Source organism: Xenopus tropicalis, chromosome 8 (genome assembly GCF_000004195.4).
Source record: "Xenopus tropicalis strain Nigerian chromosome 8, UCB_Xtro_10.0, whole genome shotgun sequence".
Classification (NCBI taxonomy): Eukaryota; Metazoa; Chordata; class Amphibia; order Anura; family Pipidae; genus Xenopus; species Xenopus tropicalis.
In genome coordinates this window covers 71,119,404-71,128,555 of record NC_030684.2, presented here as the reverse complement: position 1 = coordinate 71,128,555, position 9,152 = coordinate 71,119,404, and positions in this window count along the sequence as shown.

Here is a 9,152-nt window from a genome sequence, read left to right as displayed (position 1 = left end):
AGAGTTATTTTTGAGGTTAACTATTCTTAACCTAAGTATGGTGCTGAGGAAAGAGAGACTCTACCATCAGCCCTGGCATGCAAGCGAGCAAGCTATATATCTGAATGCCCAGTGGCAGGTCAAAGAAAGGTTATAGAACCCACAGTTGGCATGTAAAGAGTGCATGCGCTAAAAGAGGATAAAATCCTTGGCTGTATCTCATGGTCTTCAGCACACAGCTATTCTTTACAAGTCAAGATCCTTGCCTGGCAATCTGCACTAGACCAGCTAAGGGCTTGTACTCACCAGTGTTAGTTCCTGCGCTTTCCTGTGGGGATGTTCTGTGTTCTACTACACTGGTGGGACAAAACATACTGCATTCTGCCTGCCTAGGAACTAGGCTAGGCTTTAAGTTTAAACTTGGTTTCTGACTTGTGGCGCTAGTCAAGGAACCTTTCATTGGAGATGATTTACCCTAATGAATTACTAATGGAGAATAGACTAAAAGGGTTGAGGAGACCGCCTCATACGTGTGCAAATAAGTCATAACAGGATTCTGGGAACAAATTCCTTTGGCTCTACCTAAGCTCATCAGAGAACCCTGCACTACACTGATGAGCCCCAAGAAGGGCGAAACTGGTCTGTAGTTGGGAATCTGATCAGCTATTATCCTGGCTTTTGCATTGGAAACCCAGTGGGTCAGTATTAGTCTATAGGATAAACCCATGTAAATGGGACTTTTCTAAGAGCCTAAAGGAATTTGTTCCCAGAATCCTGTTATGAATTATTTGCATACGTATGAGGCGGTCTCCTCAACCCTTTTAGTTTGTTTGTGAATCCCCACTCCTGGCTTACCTAAGCTGATCAGAGAACCCTGCACTACACTAATGAGCCCCAAGAAGGGTGAAACTGGTCTGTAGTTGGGAATCTGATCAGCTATTATCCTGGCATTGAAAACCCAGTGGGTCAACATTAGTCTATAGGATAAACCCATGTAAATGGGACAAGCCCATGTAAATGGGACTTTTCTAAGAGCCTAAAGGAATTTGTTCCCAGAATCCTGTTATGACTTAATGGAGAATAGCAAATCTAACAGGACCGGAAAAGGTAAATTACTGTTATCACAGTTGCATGAAATCCTATTCTCCATATCCTAAAACAGGGCTGTCCAACTGAAGGCCCACGGGCCAGATTTGGCCCTCCATAGATTTTTATGACCCCCCAGACTGCTCAAAGGCTCCATAAATTTCACTATATGACATCAATATTTTATATCTGGCCCTCCAACATACTGTATGACATATAATTGACCAACTACATATGATAAGTTAAACAGCACTGTGCTAAAAGATCAAAAGTCTCATTTTGGGCAAAAGTTCATTGTTTTTGACCAACAATGCAGCATTGAAGCTATATGGCTTGCTGATTTTTACTGTTATCAAATTGTGCTTTCTAATCACCCACTAATGACTACAAAAACAGCTACCCCTTTTCTGTTGTGTTAGGCACATGGTAAATATCAGTACTGTGCATCAACCCTTAAAAAAAGCTCACCCACCACTCATCCACTTCCTACTTGTACTGGACTAAGTTTAACCATTGATGGACAAATAGGTAAGATTCTTTCTCACAAAAGCATGACTGAAACCCTAAATTAAAGGTGTTGTATTATTGAGGAACATTATTTGCAGCTGTGGCTGCCCATACTCATTATTAACTCATTTCAAAATCTCAGCTGCCAAAAACATATAGCCTTCCCCACCTCTATGCCTAAGGGACAGATTTTACTTTCATTTCTGTACTTTCTTGATGTTGCTGATCTCATACCCACACCCTCCTCACTCTCTATGATAATGCATAGACTATGCATATGTGCAATAGGCCCTCCTTTCTAGCACATACAGTATATTTCAGCATGATGCAAAGCTTGCCTTAATAACAGTTCCGACAAAATTGTGCCTGTCTGTATGCTCATTGATTTAAAAAGAATGAAGGAAACAAATTTTTAAAAGTTTATATAGTGTAAGTAAATTTTGCTTGTCTAACATGATAGCATAGGATTTGGATTTTTTTTTATAGGGTGACAGGTCCCATTTAAAGAAAGTTTGGCTACATCAGTTTCATTATATTTCATTTAGAGTTTCATTTGCCTTGGCGCACTCCCACATCCCCCATTCTGTTATTTGAATACCCACGTTTAATTAAAAATTTGGAAAGAAAATCCCAAGCATTGTCATGGTTCTTTCATGACCCACAAAAGGCTCTTGACACATGAGTGTTTTTACCTGTGTTTCCATATGCTTTAGTGGCTGACAGTGTTTCAAAATCTTTATTAGAACAGATGCTATGAGTGCACAGAGCACATTTTTGTTAAATAAAGAGAAGCTAGGCTTTTGCATTTTGTCACCCAGACATGAAAAAATTAAAATCAAATTAAATATGAAACCCAGATTCTTTTTTTTTTAATTAAAATATCCATACCTTTTATAAAGGTTTTTTAAATCTTTGCTGTCAATCATATATCACCTGACCCACCTCTATGCCATAGAGCAGTGCTGTCCAACTTCTGCGGTGCCGAGGGCCGGAATTTCTCTAGCATACATGGTGGAGGGCCGCTAATGGAAGCCAGTTTTGACCACTCCCCTTTTTGAAACCACACCCACTTCAAACCACACCTATTTTATCACAATGGTGGTAGCACAGCAAAATCCCAAATGCTTGGTCCTTACTGTGGGGATATCAACCATCATTCATATGTGAAAGAATTATGTCATATTAAGATATACCCTTAAATTCCATATGCCTTCTCCTCCCCTGTGGATAGCAGAGCAACCCCCAGTACATAATTACACACCTTTGGGACCATTTAATGGCTATTTCCAACTGCTAACAAACTCCCACAACAAACCCCTGCCAGGTTCACCTCCCACAAGCAGCATAGGGCAAGCAGAGTATGGCACACACAGACAGCACTCTGCTTGTCCTATGCTGTCTGTGTGTGCCATACTCTGCCTGTCCTAACCTGCCTGTGTGTGCCATACTCTGCCTTCCCTATGCTGCCTCTGTGTGCCATACTCTGCCTGCCCTACCCTTCCTGTGTGTGCCATACTCTGCCTGCCCTACCCTGACTGTGTGTGCCATACTCTGCCTGCCCTACCCTTCCTGTGTGTGCCATACCCTCCCTGACCTATGCTGCCTGTGTGTGCCATACTCTGCCTGCCCTACCCTTCCTGTGTGTGCCATACCCTGCCTGTGTGCCATACTCTGTCTGCCCTACCCTGCCTGTGTGTGCCATACCCTCCCTGACCTATGCTGCCTGTGTGTGCCATACTCTACCTGCCCTATGCTGGCTGTATGTGCCATACTCTGCCTACAGTACCTGAGGTGTGAAGAAGTGAACAATGTGGGTGATTACAGTCTGAGCCTGAGGTGTGAACACTGCAGGGGGTGAACAATGCAGAAACTAAAAGGTGTGAAAAACACAAGGGATTACATTTTTAAACAATACAGAGGGATTACAGCCTGAATCTGAGGTGAGAACCATGCAGGGGGCCAGTTAATCTCAGTACTGATACCATTTAATGCTTACTCAAAGGTAAGCCATCAAAGCAGCCAGACAGGTGGGGGGCCACACAGAGGGGGGCCACGCATGCGGCCCGCGGGCCCCCAGTTGGACAGAGGAAGAGCAGGAAATTACTTTCACTTTCCATTCAGCACTTGCTAGATGTCACTGCACACCTCACGTTCCCCCTCCCTACCCACAGTCTATAATTGTGTAGCCTGTGTCCAGGCATGGGCAACAGGTCCCCCAAATGGCGCCTGCCTGCTTGCTGTAATTGGGAATTGCAAGACAATCCAACAATTTATATAGTTTCAGTACAAAACTTGGAACTACAGTATTCATTAGGGTGAGAGGTCAACTTTAAACATACCAAAAAAATGTAATTATAAATGCACAGTGCCCGCCTCATTTTTAGTATGCTTGTATCAAAATAAGAAATTCTGAATGTAGTAAAAGGGATACTTTACTGATGGCTACGTCATGTAGATTCTGAAATTAAAAGCAATCTCAAAAAAATGAGTTATGAATTACACAGAAGTTGTTTGTCACCATCCCATTTAAGTTAAAATAATGTTGTGTATGCAAAGTATGTTGACAAAAGACAATGCTGTGAAGAGTATTAAAAAGGATTTGGAGTGGGGTTTTCCACTTACCATCATTTTTTAATCTATCTGCATACTTTTTCTAAGGTTTAGTGTTTCACTGGGGATTTCCACTCCATTACTTAATGGGGTCCTCCACCCAAAAACAATTATATGCCTAACAAAAGGAAATGTTACTTTCCAATATACATTTATTAAATGTTTTCATTGGTTTTAAAGTTATTTAGAAATGTAGCTGAAAGCACTGCAGCAATACAATGTAACAGCAGGCTTGCAACATTGTGTCAAGCGTCAGAGCCAGGAGTGGAGACATTTTCTTTTACTATGCAACAAATGAAAAAAATCCATTTAGGTGAAGGACCCCTTTTATTTTGTATTTTCTCATAGCTAACTAAGAGATTTTGTTTTCCATATGAGCAGACAATAATTCTTTGTTGTTGTTTTTAGTATCTGTTGTAAATAATGTTGTTAGTGTCCACTTCCTTGCTTGTAGATGGTGTCTGGTCATTAAATCTGCTTCCTGTTAAAATGTTTTAGTATGTATGTATTGTAACAACAGAAGAGTTGTATCTCTGATCCCCCACTTTTAGGTTGTTCAGCACTGTGCTTTTCATGTGGGTGATAATGTATTGTTAGGAGAAATTAGAAGTATTCTAGATTAACTGTAAAAACTGAATTTACTTGTGGATGCCTTTAAAATGTTTATTGTTTTTGTAGAGCTCTCTGATGCAGATCTCCTCCATAAACTTTGTGGACTCTCCATTGTTTCTTAAAGGAGAAGGAACGCTAAAATCACCGGGGCGGTCCCAAATGTTACGCACCCCCAGTGATTAAGGTCACTTACCTGTTACCCCGGGTTGGTGCTCCTATTAGCAGAAAATCACACCAAACTGGGGTACATGCAAATGAGTGATCCTCCTCCGGCTTCTCTCTTCGCAGCAGCTGTACGTGTGCAGTAGAGTGAAAAGCTTAACTTCTGACTGTACTGTGCATGCATGGGCCCCGGGATCCCAGTAAAAGGAGAAGGAAGGAAGAGGATCACTCGCCTGCTTGTACCCCAGGTTGGTGTGATTTTCTGCTAATAGGAGCACCAACCTGGGGTATCAATAAATGAATGCAATCTCTGGGAGGTGCCTAATATTTTGGCAACTTCCCCCCAGTGATTTGACTTTTCCTTTAGGGCAGTGACAGACAGGGAGATTAGTGGCCCCACGACAAATCTTCATTGCCGCAGGCAACTTATCTCCCCGCAATGCCATCCCACCAGCAAGACTGTAAATATGTGTTGCTATGATTTCCGGAAGTCACCCGAAGTTGCCTTGAGAGGAAACTTCTAGTGACTTCCGGAAATTGTAGCGATGCGTATGCCATCCCACCGGCGATTTACATTCTTGCCTGTGCGATGGCAAAGATTTCTTGCAGGGCGACTATTCTCCCCATCTGTCACTGCTTTTAATTTACCATAATGGCTCTGGCAGAGCTTGCATTTCTTGGCTTATTTGTAATCCCTAGGTGCTCTCCTTGAAGAGTCTCTATTGCTGTGGTCAAGTTAATTCACAGACATCATAAATAGTAAGTTTTGCTCATTTGGCAAGGTAACATTTGATACAGCAAGGAATATCCTGCAGGTAGTGGACCTGAACTTCCCAGTAAACTCTAGTGTATTAAAGCTTACAGCATCGGATTGGGCTACTGGGAAAAAACCCTGCGGGCCCCTGCGCCCCAGATCCAATGCGCTGCAGGGAAGTTTCTTTTAGGAGCACTCAGGGGAAGGGGTCGGAGTGTGTTGGGGGCCTCTGGGGGGGGGGGGTGAAGGCAGCTGGGGCCATTAGGAGGGGGTGTAGGGGCCCCTGAGGCAGACCCCGAAAGCTTATACATAAAGATGTGGCAGTGGCATTGTATTTGGTGCTCTCCTCCTTGGTATATAAGTCCCCGCTGTGTTGTTTAGAAATCTAAGAACATTTTTTGGGATACTGCCATTCCTTTAAAAAATATAAAGCTGGGCCAGAGAATAGCATGGGGCTGCATGTGTTGCCCCATCTTGCACCCCAAACAGCTTCTAATGAAGACACAAATTATTTCCTGCAGGTGTTCACACTGGTGTCTGAGTGAGCAACAAGCTGGCATCTCAATTTGCTTCCATGCAAACTGGACACAAGTGCTCTGATAATCTTGGTACTTGGAGGTCATCATTTCCAGTACCCTGCATCAAAATGATGTCTGTGCCAAATTCTTTAGGAGTAGGTTTGCTGCATCCATTTATGCAAGCTACTGTGAACCCATACTTCTGTCCTTGAGGTGGTGATAGCTAGTTTTCCTGCATTAACAGGTGCACTGTGCATGATGGGGCAGGAAGGACCGAGTAGCATATAAAACAATTATGTTGAGAAGTAAGGAAGCCTTTAGATCAGGGGGCTCAAACTCAATTTACCTGGGGGCCGCAGGAGGCAAAGTCAGGATGAGGCTGGGCCGCATAAGGGATTTCACAAAAAAAAGTCGGGAGCTGCTGATTGCGGAAATGACGTTACGCCATCATAACAGTTATTATGGGAAGACGTAAGGAGCTAATTGTGCACACAGAACGTCTTCCCATAATAACTGTTATGATGGCGTAACGTCATTTCCGCAATCAGCAGCTCCCGCCCGCCGTGCCTTGCATTATCCCTTGAATCGCAATAAAAATCGCAATCCATTCATTCGGCGTTGGTGCGGGCCACAAAATATTGTACCGAGGGCCGCAAATGGCCCACGGGCCGCGAGTTTGAGACCCCTGCTTTAGATGCAAGTACCTTGGAATGGAGTATATTTAGGCAAGGACTCTGGCAAGCTGTGCGTGACCTCAACTGCACTTAGTGGTTGTAAATTAGCCCAATTGTGTCCTTTATAGCTACCGTACAAACTGCAACTCAAGGAGTGATATACTTTGGAGGGCACCAATAACAAAAATTCAACTTCAGAGATGACTTTAATACAATACCTGGGTGAGACTATACATATCGTTAAGGACCATACATAGTTCAGAAATATTTGCTAGTATGCAGAAATATAGGAGGTCAACTGCATATGGCACTAGGTAAAACAATAAATAAAACTTTACTTTTTTTTATATTGATTAAAAAGTAACCTTTTAAAATGGTCATACTGATATATGATCTGTTCCAGTCTGTCTGTGGTAACCTATTGCATGTATGGGTGCATACCGATTTATTATATGCCTTTACATTACATATTATATTACCTTAAACGGCAACTGAACTGGGCTGCTCGCTCCGACTAGCCTTCCATGCTTCACACATACTATCTTCTATAATAAAGTGGGAAATTTGAACTATCACACAATCTCTAAATTGTCATTTACTGTGTCTGCGCCTGTATTATAGCGGGATAGTATCATAAATGGCAGTGGCAGGTCTGTATCTACAAACATACATCATTACTTGTACCAACAGACTGACAGCTCCTTAAGGGATCAAATATCTGTACCAGAGTTTAGGTCTCCATTACTCTCTGCATCCACTCTCCCGCATGATTAGTACAATCTTTCAGTAAGATTGGTAAAGGTCAGTCGCCTCTGTAATAGGCACATTCTGGACTCTGTTCAAATCTAATCAGAGGTTCCCTATAATTATGTTATAACAAACTACATTTTCCAATATGAACGCTTCCAGCTTTCCAATATTTAAAAAAAAAAAATTGGGATTCACAATTGAAATTTTCAATAAGGTCTGACTACTAATATTTTTTTTATTGTTCTTGTGTTTGTCTTTCCTTTTTTAGGGACTATGTTTTCACTCCATAGCATTTAATGCTACAAGCACCTACTAAACAATAAATATCATAAATATTACAGTTGATATTATCCATATGCAATGTATTGTCCCAGTATGAACCTTAGCTTTCAGGTTTCTACATTTAATATATGGTCTGTGTTAGCAACTTCCTTTTTATTTTTGAATTTCAATTGCTGTTAAGAAAATAACTGTTAATGTTTTTGGTAATATCTGTTGTAACTCCTGTAAAATTATTGGTTAATATTGGCTAGCTACATCTTGTATTTCCTAATAGCTAGTTTAATCTGCATTGTCAATCCTCATTATAGAATAACCACGTGGTTGTTTCATTTAAATTGCTTCCTTTGATAAAAATTAAAATATACTAATTGCTCAGCCAAGCCACTGTGTTGCGCACACGTTATATGATGACAGGATGAATTTTGGGTTTCTTTTATTTATCCCCAACAAGAAGTCAGAACCTTGCCTGTTGGCTCCCCTGCAATCTATTTTATGGGGTGTGCATAGCTTTCTGAGTATGGAATAACTTAAATAAGTAATTTAAGTTCATTTAAACAAGACAGGCCAAAGCCGTAAGGGAAATAGTAGACACAGATCTTTGTCTCATTTTGTACAACAGTGCAAGGCAGACTTTATAGGTTTGGATTTGGTTTTACATTGTTTACATCATTAAACAGAAGGCATGTTCCCTTTGTTGAAATTCCATAAAAATTATGTTAGAATAAGAGAGAATCTGATTTTCATAGCAAAGTTATTATTTTTACTCTGAAAAATCATCCAGGTCTCAATCAGAAATGTTTAACTACAGGAGCGCATTAGCTCATTGATGCAGTCTTGACAGCCTGTATCCCATTAATGTGAATTAATCAGATCAATCCAATAACACAAAAGATCCACTCATTTGGTGACCTCGAAAAAAAAGAGTGAATATTTCAAGCTGTGGCCAGACAATGGGAGGGCAACATCCAACTTGACAAAATGGGGCTTTTTCTGTTTGCTTAAGACAGCAACTACCATTTTAAATAGCTTCCTGCTGCAGTCTCTAGCCATTATAGCTCAGATCACACATTCCTTAAGGAAATCCTGTATTTTTGATAGAGTGCAGCATTTCTGTGAGTGCTTATGGCTGTATTTACATAGACCTTTCTGACAAAGCTTACTTAGTTTTTACCTTTCCTTCTCCTTTAAAGCCATTCCATCATCTTATGGATGCCTTTG